The following is a 25449-nucleotide window of genomic DNA, read 5'->3' on the forward strand; positions in this document are numbered from 1 at the left end:
TCCCCTGAGCTGTGCCCACTTCCCAAATGTTGCACTGTGATTAAAGCATCCCCTCCCCCCCGCCACAATTTGCTTTCAAGATTTTCAATTTTCTTTTAAATATAGGCACGTATGTCAGTTTAGGCTTTCACAAGAAAACTTTTCAGTTTCCAATAAGCAAGCAGAGCTGCGTAGTACAAGGGAAAATGTAAATCCAGGGCTACAAGCTGTCTGTACAAAGGGAATATCTCCTCCAATTTCCTAATATGACTACTCTATGATATGAAAATATCACCCATTTAGACTACTGCAAAATGTTGTATGTGGGACTGTCTTCTATGACTACTTAGAAACTTCAGTAAACGCAAAATGCAGCTTTGATGTTAGTAACTGGGACCAGCTAAAAGAAATGCATCTTGTCGTACTTAAGGAGCTGCACTGGCTGGGAGACCATTTCCAGGCACAGTTGAAAGTGCCAGTCATAACCTTCACATCGCTTAGGACCTTGGTACCCGAAGAACCGTTTGCTACCACAAGAACCTGCCTGAACCATATGTTTTCCATTGGAGGCTCTTCTCATCATCATCACCCCTTCCATCATTTGAAACTGCCTGGGTCATCTTGACAGATGATCTACACTGAAAATTAGGGACTGGGAGTGCATTCCTGCTGGTTCTTCTAGACTTCTCAGAGGTTTTTGATATCATCGATCATGGTATTGTTTTGGTCCATGTGACCAAGTTGGGGCTGGGTGGGTCAACTTGGACTGCATCCAGTTCTACTTGGAGGGTTGGGTCCAGAAGGTGTGATTGGGGAATTACTCTTTGACCTCATGGCTGTTGGCCTGTGGAATGACCCTTGTTGTTTAATATCTACATGAAACCACTTCTTTTTTGTTTCTGGTCATTGACCGAAAAAAGGTTTAAATGAATGCATGAAACCACTGGAGGAGATCATCCGGAGGAGATTTGGGCCAGGGGCGTAACTATAATAGGGCAAGGGGAGACAGTTGACTGGGGACCCACTGCCTTGGGCCTCTCATGAGTGCCTTGGGCCACGTGAATGACTCCCCCAGCTGCACACCCATCCAGGCTTCCTTCAGTTGTATTCATCCTCTGAAATGGATGTGAGTGTTAAGACCTGGAGCTACCAGAACAGCATGTCTTTCTCTAGCACCATTAAATGACTTGCATCGTCCACATTGTTTGTCTGTTTGTTTGTCGTATTTATATACCTCACTATATAAAATCTCAGGGCAGTTTACAATCTAACCAAACTGCAACTAAAACCTAAAAATCATATAAAACTAATTAAAATTACCATAAATAAAACTTTAAAACATCTGACAAAACAGGTTTGTTTTCAAAAGTCATTTAAAAACAACCAGAGATGGGGAGATTCTGATTTCATTTGGGAGTGTGTTCCAGAGTCCTGGGACAACCCTAGAGAAGGCCCGGTTGTAACTGCAACCGGACCTCCCCCAATTATCTTACTAGGCGGTGGGGTTGATGAAGAAGAAGGCACTCTCTTAAATACCCTAGGCCCAAGCTGTTCAGCGCTTTATAGGTATTAACCAGCACTTTGTATTTTACCCGTAAATTAATTGACAGCTAGTGTAGTTCTTTTAAAATAGGAATAATGTGGTCTCTACGGTTAGCCCTGGAGGCCAACCTGGCTGCCGCATTCTGCATCAGTTGCAGTTTCCAAACTATGTACAAAGGCAGCCAACACAAAGCACATTGCAGTAGTCAAGCCTGGATATTACCACCATATGCAAAAAATGAATGTAGCTGTCCTCTCAGCCAAAGCTGATAAAAAAGCACTCCTGGCTACTGCCTCAGCCAGATATATCAGGGGGAGGTTTGGTCCAGAACAGGCCTGCTCAACTTAGGACCCCCAGCTGTTTTTGGACTACGGCTCCCAGCCACAGTGGCCAATAGCCAGGGATTATGGGAGATGTAGGCCAACATCTGTAGGAGGGCCAAAGTTGAGCAGCCCTGGTCCAGAAGTACTTCCAAACTACGTACCTGGTCTTTTAGGGGCAGTGTAATCCCATCCAGAACAGGCATATATAAACCACTTCCTAAATCCTGGCCTCCCACAATGTACCTCTCCTCTTAAGAGAGGAGAGCTGGTCTTGTGGTAGCAAGCACGACTTGTCCCCTTAGCCAAGAAGGGTCTGCCCTGGTTGCATATAAATGGGAGACTTGATGTGTGAGCCCTGTAAGAGATTCCCTTTAGGGAAGAGCAGAAGGTTCCAAGTTCCCTCCCTGGCATCTCCAAGATAGGTCTGAGAGAGATTCCTGCCTGCAACCTTGGAGAAGCCGCTGCCAGTCTGTGAAGACAATACTGAGCTAGATAGACCAATGGTCTGACTCAGTATATGGCAGCTTCCTATGTTCCTATATTCCTATGTACCCCCGTCTACAGGTGAAACTCGGAAAATTAGAATATCGTGCAAAAGTCCATTAATTTCAGTAATGCAAATTAAAAGGTGAAACTGATATATGAGACAGACGCATTACATGCAAAGCGAGATAAGTCAAGCCTTAATTTGTTATAATTGTGATGATCATGGCGTACAGCTCATGAAAACCCCAAATCCACAGTCTCAGAAAATTAGAATATTACATGGAACCAAGAAGACAAGGATTGAAGAATAGAACAACATCGGACCTCTGAAAAGTATACAGTGTACTTTGCTTGATTGGCCAGCAAACTCGCCTGACCTGACCCCATAGAGAATCTATGGGGCATTGCCGAGAGAAGGATGAGAGACATGAGACCAAACAATGCAGAAGAGCTGAAGGCCGCTAATGAAGCATCCTGGTCTTCCATAATACCTCATCAGTGCCACAGGCTGATGGCATCCATGCCACGCCGCATTGAGGCAGTAATTGCTGCAAAAGGGGCCCAAACCAAGTACTGAATACATATGCATGCTTATACTTTTCAGAGGTCCGATATTGTTCTATTCTTCAATCCTTGTCTTCTTGGGGAGGCACGGACACACGCTTGGTTGTCCACGGACGGACACCAAGCCTTTTATTATAGAGGATTATATTAGTTCTCCTGCGTGTGCCATGGAATGTGTTAGGAGTGAGTCCGAACCGGTCCGGCGGCCATTCTAAAGAATGGCCGAACTGCCGGACCGGTTCGGCGCTTGCTGGTTTGGGTCTGGGTGGGGGGTATTGCTTTAAGGGCGGGAGGGCTTGCTTACCCCTCCCGCCTCTTTACCCCCTCCAGCGCCCGTATTTAATGGACTAACGGGGCGCTGGAAACCAGCCGCCCCCGCCCCACCCCGCCGCAAGCAGATTTCTCCAAGAAGTACCCATACCCCTGCCGCTGCCGTAGCCCGCCCGCCAGCCAGCCAGCCCTTCCTCCCTCCCTCCCAGCTGCCCGCCCGCCCGCCCGAGTCCTCACCGGAATGCTTTGTTAAAAAACGAGAGGAGCTCTCGGACAGAGCTCCTCTCGTTATGAAGGCCTGCTGCAGAATGAAGGTGCTTTGCGCGCGCGCGCATGCACGCACCGCAAAGGACACCGATCGCCGGAGGCCCAGTCTACCCGGCCTTTTCCCGGCCGGGTAGACCGGGCCTCCGGCGATCGGCGTCCTTTGCGGCGCGCGCAAAGCGCCTTCATTCTGCAGCAGGCCTTCATAACGAGAGGAGCTCTGTCTGAGAGCTCCTCTCGTTTTTTAACAAAGCATTCTGGTGAGGACTGGGCGGGTGGGCAGCTGGGAGGGAGGGAGGAAGGGCTGGCTGGCGGGCGGGCTACGGCGGCGGCAGGGGTATGGGTACCTCTTGGAGAAATCTGCTCGCGGCGGGGGGGCGGGGGCGGGGGCGGCTGGTTTCCAGCGCCCCGTTAGTCTATTAAATACGGGCGCTGGACGGGGCAAAGAGGCGGGAGGGGTAAGTAAGCCCTCCCTGCCCTAAAAGTAAGGCCCCCCCTTCGGTGCCGGTCCGGACTGCTCCGGACCGTGCACATCCCTAGAATGTGTGTCCCAGCACCCAGCTGATTGGCTGGGTGGCAGATGGGCCTGATTGGCTAAGGCGCACCCAGGAAGATGGGTCGCCGCGGCAGCGGCAGGCCTGGCCACAGAGGCCAGAGACAGCGGCTGGCCGGGAGAGAAAGTTGGGGGGGGGCAGAAGTGGCGGTGGAGAGGAGAGGCGGCTGGGCTTGGAAGTGGAGACTGGGGCAGAAGGTCGGGGGGAAGAGGTAACCACCGGCTCCAAAGAGCGCACAGATGCTCTGTGTGGGGTCGGCTAGTCTATTTTATTTTGCGTAAGTTTTACTGAAATTTTATTACTGTGTTTTTTTAATTTGTTGTTCACTGCCTTTGGATCTCAAGACAAAGGGCTATATATTTTATAGGTTTATAGCCCAGGAGAAAGGGCTATCAAAATGTACATACATCCATGAAGTAGAATGGAAAGAGCTCCCATTTATCAAATTTTCATAAGTTTCAAATTTTGTGTTGAAATGTTCATGGTTCATGTTCATGGTTCCCCCCCCGCCCCCAGTTGAACAATATGGAAAGATTTAAAGTGTTTTGCTATGTCTTCTTCATTTCCCCAAAGTCCTGGACATGAAGCACTACTCACAAGCAGCTGTGCAAGAAGTACCCAGGAACTAGAGTCTCATGTGCTTCTGCATGCCATGCACATGAAGCGTCACTTTCCCCTTCCAGCTGCAGCCCCTTTGTAGTGATGGGAAGGATTTGAGGGAGGACTAGGCCTCACTGAGAGCAACTGCTGCGAGGGTGGGCCTTTCCTATTGGGAAAAAGCCTGGGACAATCAAAACAAAAGAACCAATCCCGAGGACTGGGCGGGAACTACACACATAGACACCTGCTGAAGAAGAGAAAGCTTTTTCTTAGGTGTTTGGGGGGGTTTTGTCCCAAGAGTGCCCTGAGGAAATGGGAGGCCACAGGCTGGAGACAGCAGGAAGACCCGTGCCTGTGAATAATAAATTAGGGACCAGTTCAATTCAGAGTGAGGGAAGATCTTTTCCTTTATGCTATTGCTTGAATCTGAGTTGCCAGGTTAATGAAAACAATCTCTTACAATCTACTTTATGAAAAGACAATTGTTCTTACTGTACTCCTTGTTTTAAAAAATATAATAATAAATCCTTGTTGCTGAAGTGTGCTACTCTTCCTTTTGGGTCTGCCTTAGTCTCACAGAGATGCTAATGGAGGCCTAGGAATGCACAGCCCTTTCCTGGGAGGGTTTTGCCTCTTTATCCCACCAGGAATCTTATATGGAGAGAGTGGTTTGTCCCACATTAAAATAAAGTGGTGGTGGCAGCCTGCTGTGAATCTCTTATAGTCAAGGATTCACCCCAGTGAACTCCCCCCTCCTCCTCTAGCAGGCGCTACAACACCTTTGCATTATACCAAATCAAATTACATTTGAGAGGGTCCCCAAACTTTCACAAGTAGATTTTCATGGATGCAAGATGCTACAGCAGGAAGGGCCCCCTGAAAAGCAGAATATTTTGCACAGTCCTGTGGATCCTGGCCTAGCATGGCCACACATTTTATTAATAACTGCTTCAGCTGTTTCAAATCTGAATAAACTGCACTGTTGTGCCAGTGCTGCATAGAGGTGACTGCTTGCCTCCTGTGTGTGGGGGGGACTCTGTTGTGAGAAGTCAAACCCAGTTTTGTTTCAGTTGCAGCTGGGATGGCACATGGGGTGGGTGGCATGCACAGGGAGAAATGGGAGGGGTAGTTCCTCTGAGCACTTTCTCCAAGAAGTCTTTGGGTATTTTATTTATTTATTATTTCTCTGTGTAAACCACCCTGAGCCATTTTTGGAAGGGCGGTATAGAAATTGAATTATTATTAATAATAATAATAATATAGGAGCCCCCTCCCCACTGGATGTGGCAGTACTGTGCAGAGATGTCCATGCTGTGAGAGTCTGCCTGCCTCCACATGGCACTAGCGCTACAATGCCAGTTATTTGGATTTTGCATGGCCGAGGCACAGGCTTCTTAATAATGTTAGAAGTAGCCACATAAAAGTCATCCTCTGACTACTAAGAATTCGGAATCTCCCTAGTGATAGATGGAGAAAGCTGGAGGAGATAAATGGCAAACCAATGGGGATGCAAGAGCTTAAAGATGCCTTACGTATATCTGTTTCTCTTATCTCTCCTTTAACCACTAGCTATCCCTGTTTCTCCTCCTTGCAACCCTTATAGAAAATTAACTACTAAAGGAGAGAAAAGATAAGCAATGGAAAAAGGCACCAAACTGAGAAAAAAATTGGTGGGCTGTCAAAAACATACCGAGAAATAGAATCCCCCCCTCAAAAGTGAAAGTGAAAGTGAAACTATATAGGTAGTTTCAGCTCAGTCCTAGGTAGAAAAAATTGTATTTAAGAAGCTCTACTGCTTACTTTTCCAACTTAAAGAAGCTTCCTTTTTAGCATGACCATTTTATACCTTTAACCACTTCCTTAACCATCTTACCATATCCGCATTCCCATCTTTTCCAATTTAAGTAGTAATTTCCCATGTGGTACTGTATCAAATGCTTTGCTGAAAACCAAATAGACTAGATTGACTGACTGCATTTCCCTTGTCTGCAAAACCAGTTCATCTTCTCAAAAAGGATATTGGATTAGTCTGGCATGACTCATTTTTAGTGAGCCCATGTTGTTGTATTTACAACCTGTTAGTCATTTTCTTCCATGTTTTTAATTATTCTTAATTAATGTTTGTGGGGAAGACACTCTTGGACAGGCTGAATTCTGCACATCAGCTGCAAACGTCAAGATTTAGAAGGAAGCAACCAATCTGAGAAGTCAACATAAGAGAAAAGGTTGAAAGAACTCTCTGATTTGTTCATCAACTGCTACAGTGAAGCTTCGAAATCGCCTCCTTGTGGTAGCTACTCCACAAAGTAGCTGCAACATGCACAGTTGTAGGTTAACAAAGCACAGTGTTCACACGTAAAGTCTGCTTCATCTCAGCCTTTGAATGTGCTTTTAAGGACAAAGTAAAATATTTTACTTTAGACTGTATCTAAGTGTGCTGAAGGTGTTGCACAAGACTTAAGAAGTAGTACTTTTCTGCTAAATGCAGAAATAATACATGAATACATTTTGTGTTTAAAATAATGAATATTTTAAAACATACCTTCCAGTTAACTTATAAGTAATCAAAATTGTCTCCTGTAAAAAGCACCAATATACACCTAAATTCCAGAGAAGGGGGTTGCTGTGGTCTAGGAATATCTTCTCCTCCAGAGTTCCTGTCCAAGCAAGCCTGGGCTTTGACTGGTTGTACCTAGTGCTGGGCAACTGGGTCACTGAGGAGTCTGTATTGTATTGTATTGTATTGTATTTGTTTATTTATATTCCACCCTATATCAAATCTCAGGGCTGTTTACAGTTTAACCAAACAACAACTATTACTTAAGTATTAACCACTTCACTCCCTAGCAGTCTTCCTGCTTGAGCTGACAGGGGTGATCTTAAACATCATGCTCAGACTCCCTGGCTTGCAGTTCTATGGGACTTCAGCATCTATTCCAAGGTTGCCTAATCAGCTACGGCACAGGACTTAATGGCTGCCATGACAACCATGGGTTCTTCAAACATAGCATTAGCCCAACATATCTGGGAGGTCACACTTGGAATCTGGTGCAAAAGGATGGCGATCTTGCTAACCTTGCCATGTTCAGATCATCACCAAGTTTAGACTTGCATTAACCATTCTGCTCTGCAGGAGGCTTGGACCTATTAGTATCTTGTGTCCTCAGAGGCCAATGTATCCAAATAGATATCTGATCACCCTTAAGGACTTTGTAATAGGCATGACTGGCACTCCTTTCAAAGCCCTTATTGCGCCATGCGATATAGAGATAACTTGGGAGATTGGCATGAACACTCCTAAGCACAGTCTCCCACTGAACACAGCCTGCTTGATCCCCTTTGCTAGAAGTGTCCAAGAGGTGGCCAGAGGTGCTTTCTATCAGCTTCGGTTGATGCGCCAGCTGTGTCCATTTCTCAAGGAAAAACAATCTCAGAACAGTTGTACATATGCTGGTAACCTCCAGATTTGTCTGCTGCAATGAGCTCTATGTGGGGCTACCTATGTACCAAGTTCGGAAGCAGCAGTTGGTACAGAATGCGGCAGCCAGGTTGGTCTCCGGGTCATCTTGGAGAAACCATACCATTCCTATACTAAAAGAGCAACACTGGCTCTCAATAAGTTTCCAGGCAAATTCAAGGTGCTGGATATAACCTATAAAGCCCATAATTTAGGCCCTAGGTATTTAATAGAACATCTTCTTTGCTATGAGCCCCACTGCCCACTGAGATAATTTGGACAGGTTCTTCTGCAGTTGCCACCAGCTTGTCTGGTGTCTACACAGAGATGGGCCTTCTCTGGCCTCCCCATCTCTGGCAACTTTTAAAAAGTTGTAAAAGACTATTTTTTCACCCAAGCTTTTAAATTGAATTGTAGTTTTAAATTGTTTTTAAGGGTTTCATTTTTAATTTGTTTTATATTGTTGTGAATTGCCCAGAGACTGAAGTTTGGGGCAGTCTACAAATTTGAAAGATAGATAGATAGATAGATAGATAGATAGATAGATAGATAGATAGATAGATAGATAGATAGATAGCTCAGAGCAGTGAAGCATCTAGAGAGATATCTAGAAACTGGAAGATTCATAGTGAATTTGGTCAAACATAAGCTCATTATCCAAGGTAATATGCAACAATGATGATAGTGGAGAAAAATTGTGGTGATGCAGACCGATCTAGTCTGTGTGGTTGCACGGAGAGCTTCCTGGAATGACCTCACTGGCAGGGGAGGCAGTTCATTTCCTCCTTTCCCTCCTCCCTGTGGTAGCTCCTCTCTGAGGCTGGCCCCTCTCCGAGGGACCCAGCCTCTCTCTGGTACTGCCTGCCCTTATCCTTGGCCAAGCCCTCCTTAAATAACACCTCTGTTAATGGAACTGCCCTGAGGTGATTGGTGAACACCCCTAAATTTGCATTCAGGCTTGCATGGGGAAAGTAGCTCAGAAAGGAATCGTTCCACATCAGATTAAACTTGTGCAAAGTTGTGGACCCAGGAAATGACTGGACTGAGGCAAGATTTAAGTTTCAAAATCAAAAGAAAAATTTTATTGGAAGGAAGGGTACAGCAGAAGGAAATGTGTGGTTAAAGCAATATTACTACTAAAGATACGTTCAACTGCAAAGAGGTGTTTTAGCTTAAAGTCCTGATTGTCTAAATTCCCAGGTAGGCAAGAATTCTTGTCCCAGGTGGGCAGGAAAAAGAGGCTTTTTAGAGGGAGGCAGCTGGATATAGGAAAAAGGAATAGGGATAGAGATGGGCCCAGTGAGGAGCAAACATTCATATTACCTGATCTGGACAAAGAGACGTCAAGGCTTTTGGAACAACTGAAGGACCTTGTTCCTCAGGGACAGCGTGGTCAGAGACGGGCGAGAAGGTGGAGGGATTAGTTGATAGAGGTGAATCCATGAGGGTGCTTCCTCCGTGGAGCCAGCTTCTTATGTTTGCGAGGAAGACTGGTCAGATCAGGCTAGGCAAGAAAGCTGATCTGGAGAGTCGCATGAAGTACTGAACACAGTCTTGCGTGGTATGAACAGTAAATTGCCCAAGCAGCTGGTGACTCCAAAGTAAAAGGTACGCAAGGAGCACACTGGATCATGAAATTGGGACTTTATATACCCCAAAACATATCCTGGGGCCACATTCCTGTTGCCCTTCTATGCTGAATAGGTGTGTTGTGTGGAACTGGCTAGGATTAGATTGCTGCTGATCGCTCTTCCTGGGTGCAACAATGTGGGAATTGCCGAGGCATGCCAAGGCTGATTGTCATGAAAATAGAGTGCACAGACGTGAGAAGGGTCCAATAATCCAATCAGTACTTTTAATGGGTGCATCTTGAGGTCCTTATCGCTGACTCAACTTCTTCTGTGAGGGGGGAGCCTTGTCTGTGTTCTTCCTACTGATTTAATTGGTGTATTAACTTGCTGCTACCCTTTGTGAAAGGAGGGGAGGGGCTAAGGCAGTTCACTCTGAGCACAGAGTGGCCTTGGCTGGAAGTTAACCTGCTTTAGCTAACTTCTGTGGTCTATTTAGGGTATCCCAGTTAGGGAGGGTGTGCATTTGTTCCCTTTCCAATTTGCTTGTTAGTAGCCAAATCTAGAGGTGACTGGCCCACTGTCAACTAAGTGACCTATCCCCATGTGCCACAAACAGAGAGCTCAAAATGCTGTGAAGCTTCTGAGCATGTCAAGAGTGAGATTTCCAAACATAGGTGGGGATGGAGACTCAAACATAAGATGGGGGATGGGGTGCTCCTGGGAGCTGGCGGGAAAGCAACTAGTAAAACCTCACAGGCCAGACATCCTGATGCCATACCCTCCTGTCCCTCGCTATGTTTATTACTCAGCTTTTTTCCAGCCGCAGTTCCCGGCCTTACTCCCCTCCCAACTCCCCCACCCCCACCAATCCTAGGACCATTGCCAGCTGATTGAAACCATTGGCCACCATCAGCCTCTACCCCACCACTCCATGGCTTCATCTATGGTTGCCAGCTGGCATGCCTGTCTGCTTCGCCCTGCTGGCTGCTGCCACCGCACCACCTTCCTCCAGTGTGGACCTGCGCACCTCGCCTTGGACACTACCACCCACCGGGCTGGCTTGGTGAATGGTGGGGGCTCGGCATCTGGACAAAAATTGTTTGCCACCACCACTGAATCTTCAAAGTGCTATATAGTGGAGTTCTTCCAAGTGGTTTGGGGCCTTCTCCAGCTTGAAGTTCAGAACCCATGGGGATGTATCAGAACTCTTAGGAGCCTATGCGGAATTTTTGCCAAGCATTTTGAGAACAAAGTTGCTTACATCAACCTTGACCTGGATGTGAACAGTTCTGCAGTCCTGTTAACAGATGTGTTCATTACTCTGTCTGGTCCTATTCTGATGAATTAATTTCAGTTGTTGTGACCTGAGGATGTGAATAAGGTGGAATGCAAATGACCCCTTGTTTTTTCAAACTTAGCCCCTAATGGCTTATAACATCTAAGAGCAGGGGAGTGATAAGCTGGATTCAGGAAGCAATGCATCCTTCTTTGCAAGGGGTGGTGGTCTCAACTGTCTTAAATGAGTTAGTTTAAGTCTGTCATTTGGTTGCAATGATAGCTTTCATGGACAAGGTGCTCAAGCGGGTGGTTGCTGCTCAACTTTAGTCAATTTTTCATTAAACTGATTATATGGATTCATTTCAGTCTGGTTCAGATCTAATTTTAATATGGAAACAGTCTTCATTTTCCTGGTAGGAGAAGGACATGCCCTGGTGGAAGAAGGTCATAAGAACAGCCATTCTACTCCGGCATCCTGTTTCACACAGTGGCCCACCAGATGTCTCCGAAAAGCTCACAGGCAGGGGTTGAGGTCTTGCCCCCTCTCCTGCTGTTGCTCCCCTGCAACTGGTATTTAGCAGCATCTTGCCTCTGAGTCTGGAATTGTCCTATAGCCACCTGACTAGAAGCCATTGATAAGCCTGTCCTCCATGACTTTGTCTAAGCCCCCTTTAAAGCCATCCAGCACCACATCCCGTGGCAGAGAATTCCATAAGTTAGCTAGCTATGTGCTGTGTGAAAAAAAGTACTTCCTTTTGTCCGTCCCAAGGTCAGGAGAGTACAACCCTGGCATTCTTCTAGACCTCTCTGAAGCTTTTGATAACTATTATTAACTATAGTAATGGGTAGTATCTGGATAGGCTGTTTCAGTTAGGGACTGGGGGCTGTCAGGACTGGGTGGTAGACATCTATCTCTGGAGGGTGCAGGGCTCAGTCAAAACTGAATTAGGTGAACAATCAAGAATGAAGTAGGAATAGGAGTCAAAGCCAGGAAATAGGATCCAGGATCAAGCAGTAAGCCAGGATCAGTGACAAGTCAACTGTCAAGTCAACCAAACAAACAATGAGAAGGAATAACGAGCAGCATACCAAGGCCTTGATATTGAGGCAAAGCTTACTTCAGACAGGACGCTCCCTAGTATCCTTCCTGGTGCAAAGTGAGTCAATTATCAGTCTGCATTAGCACATAATGCAAAACTGGAGGTCGATGAATCTGTGGGTAATCTTTCAAAGCGTGAATTGCATCGCAGACATTCGTCCAACCGCGGTTCAGCAGCCTCCGGTTTCAGAGTTGTGCGTCCCTCCCTCCATATCCCAGGTAGTTGCATGCCTTCCGGCTTCCACATTGCCAGACTGAAGGCAGGGCATCAGCATGTCGTCCAGGTGGCCACCATTGGCCACGATCCTCAAGGGGCATGTTGATCGCTCTCGGCTCATTCCGGCTGATATATACCGCTAACGACAACTAGAATGGGCACTGATGACAGATTCATCGAGTCCTCATAGAGAGGAACAAGACGGAGGGTGGGAGCATGCCAAAGGGTAGCTTTGAAGGCTCCCTGGCTCTACATCTGTGCCCTATTCTTGAAGCAGGACAAGATTCCTCTTGCATACCAAGCCCCTCTTCTGAACATCCCTGTTGGTGCTAAAGTTAATAAGTAACCTTCTCCACATTGTGAGGCACCTGCATAGCTAGGAAAATGGGAAGTGTGGCAGCAGGGTGATGGAGTCCCCTCCCCCATCATGGTCTTCCTACCCAGTTACTCCCAGATGTAGAATCTACCCATGAGAGGGTCTAGAAGGTTCAGTGTGCACCCCTCACGGCAGCAGGTCACAGGAATCAGCTGTCTTGCACAAACCAGGAGGCCACTTGACAGCACATAACTAATGCTGCAGGGAGAGCACAGCAATGCCAAGCTGTGCTTCCTGCTTTTAGCACCAACAAAATCTTCCATGCAGCATCCAGAAAAGAGTGCCCTTGCTGTGGGTGCATTGGAGCGCCATGGCCACCATCTTTCATCTGCCCTGGATGCCACCCAGTGCTCCCTCTAATTTTGTTTTCATCGGTGCACAGAATGAATTTTGTTTTGTATGGCAGTATCCAGGCAGTGTGCGCACATGTGCATTTATAGTGGGGCCTGGCTAATTCAAACTGAGTGGGATCTAAAACTAATTGAGAAGACATCAAAAAACACGTGAGTGTACATATATGCGCACACCTTAGAGGGAACATGGACCCCGACAATGGGAATTGCAGCAGGTGCACATCTTTTGTGCAGGTTCCACCTTTCCTATCCTGCCTATATTGGGAGCGTGCGTGACGGGAGCACAAGTTGCCTGGTAATGGGCATTGTTGTGTAAAGGACAGAAGCCCCATTGAACTTCAGAGGGGTACAGAGTGGACCTTGTTGGGATGCAGTGCTTTGTTAGTGAGTAGCAATGCATTGTGCACACTAGTGTTTCTGCAAAGAGCCACCAGTATGGGTTAAATGGTGCAAAATGTGCAGTGGCAGTTGGGACTGCCTCCTCACTTGTCACTGTCCCCATCTTTCTCTCCTGTATTTGTGGGGGTGGTAGAAAGTCAGGAAACCCAGAAACCTTTAAATTATCCGAATGAAGGGCCATGATGTCACTGTTCCCAGGCAGAGTCAGGAAGAGAAAGGAGGATGGCAGAGGCATGTTGCTTTCGTTGAGAGCTGGCCATCAAGAGCCGTGGCATGCATAGAACTACCACATTCCTGGATGGATCTAGGCCACCCTCTCTATGATTATGGTTCCAGAAAGTGAACAAAACTGTGGTTATGGCGGCATCTGCATTTGGATGTAACGCTGCCACTGTCAAACCTCAGGTTGGAGCGGTGAAACTTACTGCAAACTGAAGGTTTGGAAATTGGAGTTTGGCGAGGCAAACTGCAGATTGCTTTTGCCTTGAAACCGCGATTGCATGCATTCGGGTGTAACGGAGTTCCATTCTGTGTCCTGTTTACCTCCAGTTTTGCGTTACATGGGAATGCAGCCTCAGTGCTGAAATCAGTAATGGACTGGATGAGAATCAATGAAGTGAAGCTCAATTCATATAAGATAGAGGTCAGGTCAATCATCTGACCAGAGAGGGGTGTTCAACCTGTTTTGGATCAAGTTGCTCTCTCCCTAAAGGACCAGCTTCACAGTCTGGGGCTGTTGATAGATCCAGCACTGTCACTGGTGGAGCCCAAGTGGCATCCGTGGCATACAACACTTTCCTCAGCTAAGCCTGGTGTGCCTGCTGCAACTCCTCCTGTACAGAGATAGCCTGGCCACAGTTATTCATAGTCTGGTAATATCGAGATTATACAGCTTATGTTATACATGGGGCTACCTTTGAAAACATCTTGGAAACTTCAGTTAGTACAAAAGCTGCTGCTAGATTTTAACTGGAACCAGTAACAGAGGACATTTTACCAGTGCTCAAACAGTGACATTGGCTGCTGGTTTATATTCTTTTTTTGCATTTTAAAGTTTTATTGGTTTTTACAATAGCTTTACAATTAAGTAAATATTGACTTCCTGCTTACCTGTCTGCACGGTTCGGCTGCTGGTTCACGTTCAGGTGCAATTCAAAATGCTAGTGCTAGGCCCATTAAAGCCCTCAATGGCTTAGAATCTCAGTACCTGATGGAACACCTGTCCAAGTCTTGTGTGCATCACTGTTGGCTTCCCATCTAATGTTTGGTGGAGAGAGACCGATGAGACGGCTTTCTCAGCTGCAGCCCACATATGGATGCCTTTTCCAGAGAAGCTTGCCTGGCACCAGCTTTGATGTCTTTTTAGTGACAGGCAAAGGCATTCCAGCACACAGTGCAGCTGTTCTTAAGCGAATGTCTTCTGTTCTGTTTGGTTTTACTGATTGTGTGGCTGTAGTTCTCTGCTATTTTTTCCACTGAATCCATAGTATGGTTTTGGATTTTAAAAAATTACTTTAATATATGTATGCCTCCCTGGAAGCCTTGCACTGAAGGGTGGCTTACACATTTTCTCAGCCAATCAATCAATGCTTTGATATTGGAGAAGTCCTCTTGTTGGTGAAATATGCATGATTTTGTCAGGGCGCATGAAATTTGGTGCACGGCACTGTAAGCAGCTAATCAGCTCTTTTGGATATGGAGAACAAAAAGTCAATAAGCATTCCTTTTCATACCTTTATTCCTGGGTGGGTGGGGGGAACTAGCGTAGCAATGGGCACAAAGTGTTTTGTGCACATCCCAGGTGTGTCTGTGTGGTGGTGAGCAGGTGCTTTAAAAGGAGGAAGGCAAGTCTTACCTGCCCTTCTGTTGCTCCTCCACTGCCCCGATTAGGGTTGCCAACATTGCTTTGGCTGAAATCGGGATGGGGGCCCGAGGGGAGCCAGAGGCATGGCCTACTAGGGGTGAGGCTTGTCTGTTTTCTTCTTTTCTATGAAAGCCACCACTGAGTGGCGGCAGCGCAGGGCGGAGGCGAGAGCTCTCCTGTCTCCCATACAAATGTGAATGGCTGCCTGTGGTTGCAGCCCACTGCTGAGACAGGGGCTCAGTGGGAGGGACGGGCGCACAACTGAAGAAGGCTGAAAAAGCGAAGCAGCACTCACCAGTGTGAGTGAGTGAGACTGTCACTGAGTTGACGGAGGGACAGTGGGAGGGAGGGATGCAGTCAGGAGAGAAGGCAGTGAAAGACTGCCTTCCTCGGCCCCGCCTTCCTCCAAATGAGGCAAAAAGCGGGAGAAAATGAGTCCCGATCGGGATGATAATTTCTCCCCAGGAATGCGAGACATCCCACACAGTCCGGGACAGTTGGCAACCCTAGCACTGCTGCCCCATCGTGGCACTATCAGTATTAAACAACCGCGCTGTCTGTTCTGAAAAGCCCCACTGTGTGGCTGCACATTCCTGAGCAGGAAGAAGCTGTGTGGCGTGGCTTTTCAGAACAGAGTGTGGCTGTATTGACAGCACCGCGGTGGGGTGGCAGAGGAGTGACAGAGGGGCAGGTAAGGCCTGCCTTCCTCCTTTTAAAGGACCAAGTTGCCGCCCGCCAAAACAATAGATGGGGCATCTCGAAGCGTTTCTGCACCTCAAATTAGAGGCACTGAAATGCTTTGTACACATCCCGAAACTGAAGTCCCTTTTTACAGCAGGGAGGGGAGGAAGACAGGAAAGGGGACCACTAGGGTGTCAGTGCAGGCAGCTTAGCATAAGCATCCTCTCTTGGAGTTCTCATTGAAACTCATTTCCAATATAACCATGTTTAGGATTATACCATTAGTGCGGTAATTAAAGTTTAGTGTTGAAAACAAATGAGCCCAGAAATGTCTTTTTATTACCACTTTTGGGGGTAAATTTTATATCTTTAAACTAACCACTTTACAGACTATAAAAAGGCAGAGTTGTGTTACAACAGAGTTTCACCATTCAGTTTTAAAAAGCAAGTTTCTAACACATATGGCAATAGAAAACATGCCTGCAGTCAACATAAATGTTCAGAACCATCTAATTTATTTTTATCCTCCTCATTTTAAAGACCAGTTTCAATTCATCATTTTAAAACTTTGACAATACTGTTGTACTAGCACCATTTTTTCCCTGTCCCTCATTTAGCAAAGCTTTGGTGTTTATTTTATAGCCTTGCATGGGACCAAAGGAGGATTACAAAATGTGAAAAGCATTCAGGAACAAAATTGAATTCCCCCCTCCTTTTTGAAGTAAATCGGGTGGGGAACCAAGCCAATCTGAGGATGGGAAAGAATATTCAAAGAAAAAGCAAACCTCACGTTTTGTATGACATCCAAGATTTTTTTTCTTTCTGGTGAGAGTTACTCAAAAGCTCCATAACTCCTTCTTGTGGGGGCAGGGGAGGGAGGGAGCTACCTCACCTTTTGATCTAAACCCTAACAATAGGACTACATCTGCTACTAAGCTGGGCTGTAAATGTCTTTAATTTTTTATATTTCATCTGAAGGGAGTTGTTAAAACGGGTTTACTAGGTGATGGCTCTTTTGAATAGAAGATATCATTTCTGAAGCAGATCTCAGCGTGACACTTCATTTTCACTCTAATAAGCCCTCCTAAAACATTACAGGAGTTCTTTGTTTATTTCTTCTCCTTTTTAAAATTTGCTTTCACATCCTGTGTGACATTTTGGGTTTTGCTGCTCTTTTCCTTTTTATTAAGAAAAAAGAAGAGGGAAAACATTTGAAGAGAATGATCTTTCTTCTTGCTCCCCTTTTTCCTTTCTGTGCAGATGACACCAACATCTCTTTTCACCTCAAGCCAGATGTGCTCTTCTCCTTGAGAAAATCTCTCTGAACTTGTTCAAAGCTATCTTAAACACAAATATACACACTCCTTTTTCTCAGTGCTACATCCAGGCAACTCTATTTTTTAGAAATCAGGTGCACCATTTTAGCACTCATGATACCCTCAGACCAGAACAATATTATGCTTCAACCCATTCTAAGTAAAGTGTGCCGTTAAGTCAATTTCAACTCCTGGCCTTGTGGTTTTCTTTTGGTAGAATACAGGAGGAGTTTACCATTGCCTCCTCCCACACAGTATGAGATACTTGTGGTAGCAAGCATGACTTGTCCCCATAGCTAAGCAGGGTCTGCATATGAATGGGAGACTTGATGTGTGAGCACTGCAAGATATTCTCCTCAGGGGATGAAGCCACTCTAGGAAGAGCAGAAAGTTTCAAGTTCCCTCCCTGGCTTCTCCAAGATAGGGCTGAGAGAGATTCCTGCCTGCAGCCTTGGAGAAGCCGCTGCCAGTCTGTGAAGACAATACTGAGCTAGATAGACCAATGGTCTGACTCAGTATATGGCAGTTTCCTATGTTCCTACGCCTTTCAGCATCTTCCTATATTGCTGCTGCCCGATATAGGTTTTCCCCATAGTCTGATAAACATACTAGAGGGGATTCAAACCAGCAACTTTCTGCTTGTTAGTCAAGCATTTCCCCGCTGCGCCACTTAAGGTGACTCAACACATGCTAGTTTCATACAAATCCACACAGCTAACAGGAACAGGTGTGCCAAGAAGGCATGCTATAAAGTTTATACAAGTAACTCCTTGTTTGGAGATTGACAGTTGTTCTTTTGAAGAGAACAGAAGTTAGGGTGAAAGTTCCTTGTTCCCTATGGTGTCTACAGTCATCCCAGTATTGCCCCTAATCATAGGTTTTCCAGGTCTTTGTTTGTAGCACTTAAAAAACCCCAACCTGTTTCACTTTTTATTTAGGTGGCCAGAACCTCAGGGGTATACTCGTGAGTCAAATGAGCCGTAACCCAAAATTTGGCTTTAAAACAGCCAAATCTGGCAACAGAGCTTCATACCCCTTTCAATTATATTAAAAGGTTTGTCAGTCTCAGGCCCTACTAGTGAGTGGCTGATATATGGAACGATGTTTATGTATGCAGTTGTGAAAAAGTACTTTTGCGGAAATGCACAAACTTGCACAAGCACATGAACTTGCACAAATGTTGTTGCATGATGTGGAAATAATTGCCATCGTACAACTGCATTGTGCAATTTGTGTATTTGCTAAATAAATACTGGTAATCAGAGGGTTTCTTGTTTGGGGGTAGACAAATATGGATGATGAAAAATCCGCCTCTGCTAGAATGCTGAAGATGCCTTATATTGTATAGAGGCCAGTTCAGAAATGCAAAATCTTCGCGCTGCTGCTGCTGCTACTACTACTACTACTACTACTACTACTATATTTCAGGTATGTATTTAGTAATTTTCTGTGACAGAAACAAAGTAATATATGATAAATTTCTGTAAAAGACAATGCACTCTAGCCATCTTTGGCAACACACCATTTCAGATATTAATATGCTGTGTTTTCTGCCTGTATTAAAAGGCCACCTAACATTAATCGAGTAATTTTGCAGCATATATCATTGCTGCTATCACCAATGGCAGCTTCCCAACTTGCAGCTTGGCAGCTCATGTACATACGAATATGTACTAAAACTTCTACAAAAGTTTCCCAAAGCGGTTTACATAGAAATAAAGTAAATGAATGAATAAATAAAATGGCTAAAATGGCTCCCTGTCCCCAAAGGGCTCAAAAACAAAAGATTAAACGTAAGATAGACACCAGCAACAGTCACTGGAAGGATGCTGTGCTGGGGATGGACAAGGTCAGTTGCTCTCTCCCTGCTCAATAAAGAGAGTCACTACTAAAACATAAGAGATAACTCTATGATTTTCAAATGCAACAAGGTGCATGAGTGTATACAGCCCTGCAGAAGAATGTGTTAAGTGGTCCCAGGGCACTTGAAACATTTGCTGTGTATAACATAATACTGGAATCCTGCCACATGGCAAAACATGTGATTAGCCACATAAAAACCTTCTATATATGGTTTGTACTTTCCAACGGTTCATGTAAAAATGTGAGTAGATGGTGATCTCTGCATGTGTTTTCTCTGCATTCCAGACTAGGCTAGATGGCAAAAAAATTAAGTGATAGATATAAAAGCTCATCTGCTTTTCCCAGCAGGCTATAGGATATAGCTACTTTCTGCACTGAAGCAGGATAAGCTAATTTTGTGCGCCAGTTGCCTATAAATTCAATGTCTTGGCTTCTATTTGTACAAGAAGAATGTTCTAGAATCATTAATGCATGTTTCCTCATATAAAGTACTAGTAATGTTGGGGCCTGCTTGCTACGGCAGGTGGGGAAAAGAACCGTGGTTACCAGAGCTGCCAACATAAATGTTCTAGCCCTGAGAAGGAATTTACCTTAACCACACCCTAGAGTGTGCAATCCCTAACCAAGTGACAGCCCCACTGAAACTATGAACCTCACCCAATATCAGCTGTATCCCCTGTCTGTGGGCCTGGTGAAAATGGCTAATTATCCAAACCCCTGCTAAATTGGCAAAGAAGCACCTTTTAACATGGTGATTCTCTTTATTTAGCAGGGGAGAGTAACTGGCCCTATCCACCCCCAGCACAGTACCTCCAGTGACTGTTGCTGGTGTCTAAATTGTGTTTCTTTTTAGATTGTGAGCCCTTTGGGGACAGGGATCCATCTTATTTCTTTATTATTTCTCTGTGTAAACCGCCCTGGGACATTTTTGGAAGGGCAGTATAGAAATCAAATGAATGAATGAATACTAACTGGGCAAAGAGACACCCTTCAAAGTGGTGGCTCTCATATTTAGCAGGGGGAGGGCAACTATCTGTATGCATAAGAGCATGTAGTCATGTCTCTCCCACTGGCTATTGCTAGTGTCTCCCTTGTGATTCTTTTTAGATTGCGAGCCCTTTTGGGACTGGAAATCATCTTCTCCCCCTTTTACTATGTAACAATGCTTGTCACGATTACTAGTAGTAGTACTACTACTACTAGTAGTAGTTTATCGGTATGTTCCCTCTAAGAGGGATTCCTAGATGTTGTTAACTACAACTCCCATAATCCCCAAGCAAAAGCCACTGCAGCTTGGGATTCTGGGAGTTGTAGTCAACAACGTCTGGGAATCCCTCTTAGAGGGAACAATGCTTTTAATATACACTAATGTGTGTGGTGTGTGATATTCCTGCTAATTTCAAATGTGAAGTTCTCACTTGAGCTTGCTAAAAGTATCCAGATCCTAAACTGTCAAAATCAGTGAGCGCTGCAATTAACTGATGGACTTGGCCCTTTGAATTTGATTTAAACATAAAATCTACAAATTTTATATTAAGAGTTCTCAAATTTGAAATTCTGAAGGTTTTGTTCGGTTCAAAACATTCCCCAGAGGATGAAGAGAGCTGTTTTTACTATTATTACCATCTTATTGCAACAAGGATACATTTCTGCAACTGAGTAGTCCTTTGAGGAGGGACAAGAAAGCAGTGAAAATCACTGACATCCCTCCACACCTTCCGTTGCTGCTGGGCTGCGGAGGAAAGCAGATATCCAGGTAGTTTCTAAGCATTTTGCATCCCTGCTGCAGGGTTTCTTCCATTATTAGAGCACTGCAGGGAATGCCAGCCCTTGTTATCAATATACTAATTTTCAACCCAAAAAAGCTCTCAGTGTTTTAAACAGCAAAAAGGTATGAGAAACATGTTGGGTTAGTCTTCTCTTTCAGTCACATGTCAGCTCCTTCTGCCATGAACATGGCCCCTGAGAGAAAAAGGGGTTAATATGCTGCAGTCCAGCCTAGTGTGTGTGAACTGGGGATAAAGGCTGTGTGAAATAGCAGGCAGAGGCCTTTGAAAGATACCTCAAGTGTCCAGAGGAGACGCTTTGTCAACACAGCCCTCCCTAGTACCTTCAGTTTGCATCTTTTCTTATCCAGCAATAATTCACAAGCTTGTGCCAAACCCGCCTACTGTATCTTCTCAAATTATGACAATGCAATCTGAATATTTCTCAGACCAATTCCGTGTGCCCGATTTGATTTTCTCGCTTCACTGAGCTAGCAAAAGTGCCATATAATTCTAAGACTTGTTTAATGAGAAAAGAAGGCAAGAAAATTAAAAGCTGTGAATATTGAAGCATCTTCCCTAAAGATCAATATAAGTTGACACAATTGTGTGCTACTAGTATTGAGTGAGTCCTATATAATCCTCACCATATTGCATGTTGATGTTGAGTTTAACCCTCAAAAGAAATATGTTCCTCCTTATTGTCCTATGCCTCATTTAAAAAGAAGAAGAAATGCGGACTGCAAATTAAAATAGCATTGATATACTTTTTAGAGAAAATGCCCTGAAGCATTTTTTTCTGCAGCAACATACTGAACACCAAAGTAGGCCATAAAAATGTCTGCCTTGTTATCAAACAAAGAGAATATTATATTATCACGTCATCCTCATCCTGACGTATCTTTGACTTCTCTTGCCTGGCCGACAGAACAGCCAACTTAAAATTGCTGTTCTGAGTAGCATCAGCAAAAGATCCTGACCTGTGTCAGCAAAAGATTCCTCTCTGTAACAAGACCTGATGTGAGAGGTGTAAGTGAGGGCTTGTTTGCAGCGTTAGCATGACTCTGTGTGAATATGCCTATCAAATTGAGTAGGATTCTGGAGTGCCACAAAAACCTCTGCTAGAAGTGTGTTTATAGCAATATCTTGGCAGCACATTAGGTTTGAATAAATAGTCATGCATCAGGCTCACTGTTATCTGTTTGAAGAATCTAGCGGTATTAAGAAACTAGCAGGATGCCCAAAGATTCCGTAGAATTAAAGAACTATTAATGCACGGAGATGAACAAAAACTATTAATGTATGGGCAGGAGGGCAGGAATGAAGTGGGCCCTTAGCCAAAATGAGGGGCCCCTCCCCTCCGCTCCCTCTCTTCTTCTCCAGAGAGTCAGGAGTGGGAGAGCAATGAGTAAGCTGTCACCCAGCCTGAGCACCCCCCCCCCCCGGGTCCAGGGACATTTGTCTCCTCTTCCTTTGTTTAATTGTAGCTATGCCTGAGGGAAGGGGATGAGGAAGAGGCCTGTATATAACAAGGAATCCTGTGGGATGCAGTATATCTTTGTGTTCTGTATAGTGCATAGAGGCACAATGCAGCCCCAGTTCAGCGAGGGCTTGACTACCCAGTACAAAAGGCAGAAGATAGCTTCCCCCCCCCCCGTAAAACAGTGCCCCAATGTGCAGCGCTTTATTTCTTCCCATAGAAGTTGATGTTCTATGGAATTCATTGATTAATATGCAGGAAAGTTAAGAGTAGGAGATGTCAGAGATGTCCTCAGGGAAACCATGGGTGGTGGTCATAAATCTACTCTGTGACTGGTGACCAGAGTTCTGGGGCAACTCTGGGTCCCTCTCAACCCTGGCTCATTCCCTTTCTTCCACAGGTTTTGTTTATTGGCATAATGCTGCCTAGTTTTCTATTATTTGATCATGCTATTACACCAGCATTTGACAGCACATTAAGAACTTTTATATATCAATATTTTGTTTCTAGAGTCCCACTTACTTGCAAAGTTGATGAACAGCAATTTTCTCAGACTGCAGAACAGGAGGGCCTTACTGCAAGGTTGACATTGGAAAAGATAAAAGTGCAAGGCCTTGCTTTGATATTTAACACTGGTGACTTGAATCAACCTTGAAACATGCTGGCGATGGTCTAGAGCAGAGAAATTGATTAACTTGAAGCAGGGGCTGAAATGCTGCCACTGAAGTGAGAGTCCTATCCCGTCTCCACTGCTCTGATGGAAGAAATCAAAGCCCTTCTAGAGCTGGACACAAAGCAGCAGTTGCCATGAACTCTTTCTAAGTGTGCATCAGAACAATAGTTGCCCACACTCCTGACTGAATGGTGTGACCCGAATTGACCTTCTCCCGGGCAGTGGCCATGCCCCCTGCAACTGACATCAGACGCAAGGGTGTGGCTTGGGGCATGGGGCACGGGAGGGGGGGGCATGGGGGGAAGGCCCCTTACACGATCTCTCTCCCCCATTCACTTTGCCATTCATTGCAGCACATGAACAACGCTGCAGCCAGTGGCAAAGCAGGGTGCTGAAGGAGGAGGTCCTCTGGCATCCCTCAACGCACCATGACAGAAGCACACGGTGCACTGAAGGATCCTCCCTCAGCTGGGCGATCACACACAACCCTGGCCCTGGGGTTAAGGGTGTGCCCGTACCCTTAATCCTGCGTAAGGGCTGTGGTAAGAAGTCAAGTTTGGTGGGAGGGCAGTGCTGGGATCGGTACTGCACACAAGCAGCCCAACCCAGGTGAGGCTGCCCTTGCCTGGGTTAGGCTGCTCATGGGAATAGGCTCTATTTTTTGCAACTGTAGAATGAAAAAGGCGGACTAGTGTTCAAACTATATGTGTGTGTGGGAGGGAGAGAGAACTATAAGGGAGATCAAGATAGCTTGAACTTTAGTTTAGCATGTCATAAGGCAAAAAAAAAAATGTGGTCATACACACTCGCTGGCTGTCAGGACTGCTTGCCCATCGTTCTTGTAAGTTCCAGCCTTTGGGAGACTGTATTCTGTGACACTTGTAAAGAGGCTGGTCCTGTGGGTCTGATTAAAGTGCATCTTCCAGATAAAAACCTTGCAGACTTTAGACAAACTCTACTCTGTGCCTGACCTTCAGAGTTAACACAAAAGGTGGGGCAGGGGAGACAGGGAATCTGTCTTGAGCATCCTTTGACCATCCCAGAATTTCATTTAGAGCAACATACGAACAAAGAAAGGGTGTTGGATGCTCGCAGTAATGAAAATCCATGACTCTGCTGTGCATTCATAATTATTTTATAAATAAATGTCTGCCAGAGAGCCACATCTGTCTCTTCCCACCGAGTGTACGTCTTTCATTAATGTATCATAGGCTGAATGAAGCCAGCCTGAGTGCTGGGCTTGCATTTTTCTCCTTCCCTCCATCATTGTCCACGGATAGGTTTTTGTGGTTCAGAAAGAGCTGCAAGCCCCACACTTCTCTGCAAGACTGATGGCTCGTCAATAACATTAGCCAGCATTATGGCCCGCATCAGTGTAGAACAGAATCGATACGGCCAAGTAAAAAGTCTAATAAGTTGACATGACCATCCTCAGCAGGGCTCACGTTACAAGAAATGAGTTTTTTTAAGGAATCAGCGTCAGCGCTGCTTATTCACCCCACACTGAGATGCCTTGACTAAGATTTATTGCTCCTGCTTTTTGCCGGCAGTGCTGGCTAAGCTGGTAAAAGTAAAATAATCATTGAGGGTACAAGAAAAATAAAGGTTTTTTATTTTTTATTTTTTTAAATTAATAAACACTGACCACTGAGAAGGTAAGAAGACATGTGTGTACAGTAGCCTGGCGTATGATGAAAGCCGGGGTTTGGGGCATAAATAGGATAATCCTGGGATTTATTTCCGTATTGGAGCTGGACCATGTATTTTCTCTCTGGGTCTTTCATGTATTCTCTTAGGGCTTTGTTCTTTAGGATATGTGATAATTTAAAGTAGTGCAGTTTTAGAGTAAATCCAGTGGACATAATGATGTTACAGGCCATTGTACCTGGAAGCAGAAGGTATTATCTCCCAGACCCCTGGGAGATAATAGTGACTAATGTAGACACATACACACACTTAAAAGAAGCAGCTTTCCTTTAACTTCGCTCTGCATGAAGTCATTATGAAGCTGCTGTACAACTCTACATTCTTTTTTTCCTCCCCTCCCTTCCCCTCCTCACCTGATGGGATGCACCATTGTGCATGGGGTGTGGGGAAAGCAACATTGCACTCTGGTGAACCTTGTTGGTTAGCTGCTCTCATTTGTCCAGTCATCTGAGGGAAAACCCTGTTCAGTCATGTGAAGTTAAAGCATTAGTGAAATCGTTACTGAAGCATTGTCAAGCTAATAAGCCAAAACCTCTGAGCTTCTTACATGATTCTTGTTGGCTGTGTGTGCCACTAGGACATGAGATCTTTTTATTTTCAGGATTATTTCCAGGAAACAGGAAAGTGGGGAATTAATCTAGGAGGGTTGTTTGTGAATGAAAGAGTGGCAGCATTAACCCAACCCCTCCTCCTACATTAGAGTGACAGATTAGTTATCCACTGAAAATCTAGAGGATGGTCCAAATTAAGAATGAATTGCAGGATA

The 25449-nt window shown here is 45.2% G+C and overlaps 1 long non-coding RNA gene across 1 annotated transcript; it reads left to right on the forward strand.

Moving 5' to 3' along the window:
* Positions 1–4119: 4119 nt before the first annotated feature.
* LOC128348077 (uncharacterized) lies at positions 4120–25212 on the forward strand. The gene is made up of 4 exons (XR_008317910.1): positions 4120–4260; positions 18480–18622; positions 20621–20813; positions 22814–25212. It is a non-coding gene; the product is annotated as an uncharacterized LOC128348077 (long non-coding RNA).
* Positions 25213–25449: the final 237 nt, after the last annotated feature.

Source organism: Hemicordylus capensis, chromosome 2 (genome assembly GCF_027244095.1).
Source record: "Hemicordylus capensis ecotype Gifberg chromosome 2, rHemCap1.1.pri, whole genome shotgun sequence".
NCBI classification, from domain to species: Eukaryota; Metazoa; Chordata; class Lepidosauria; order Squamata; family Cordylidae; genus Hemicordylus; species Hemicordylus capensis.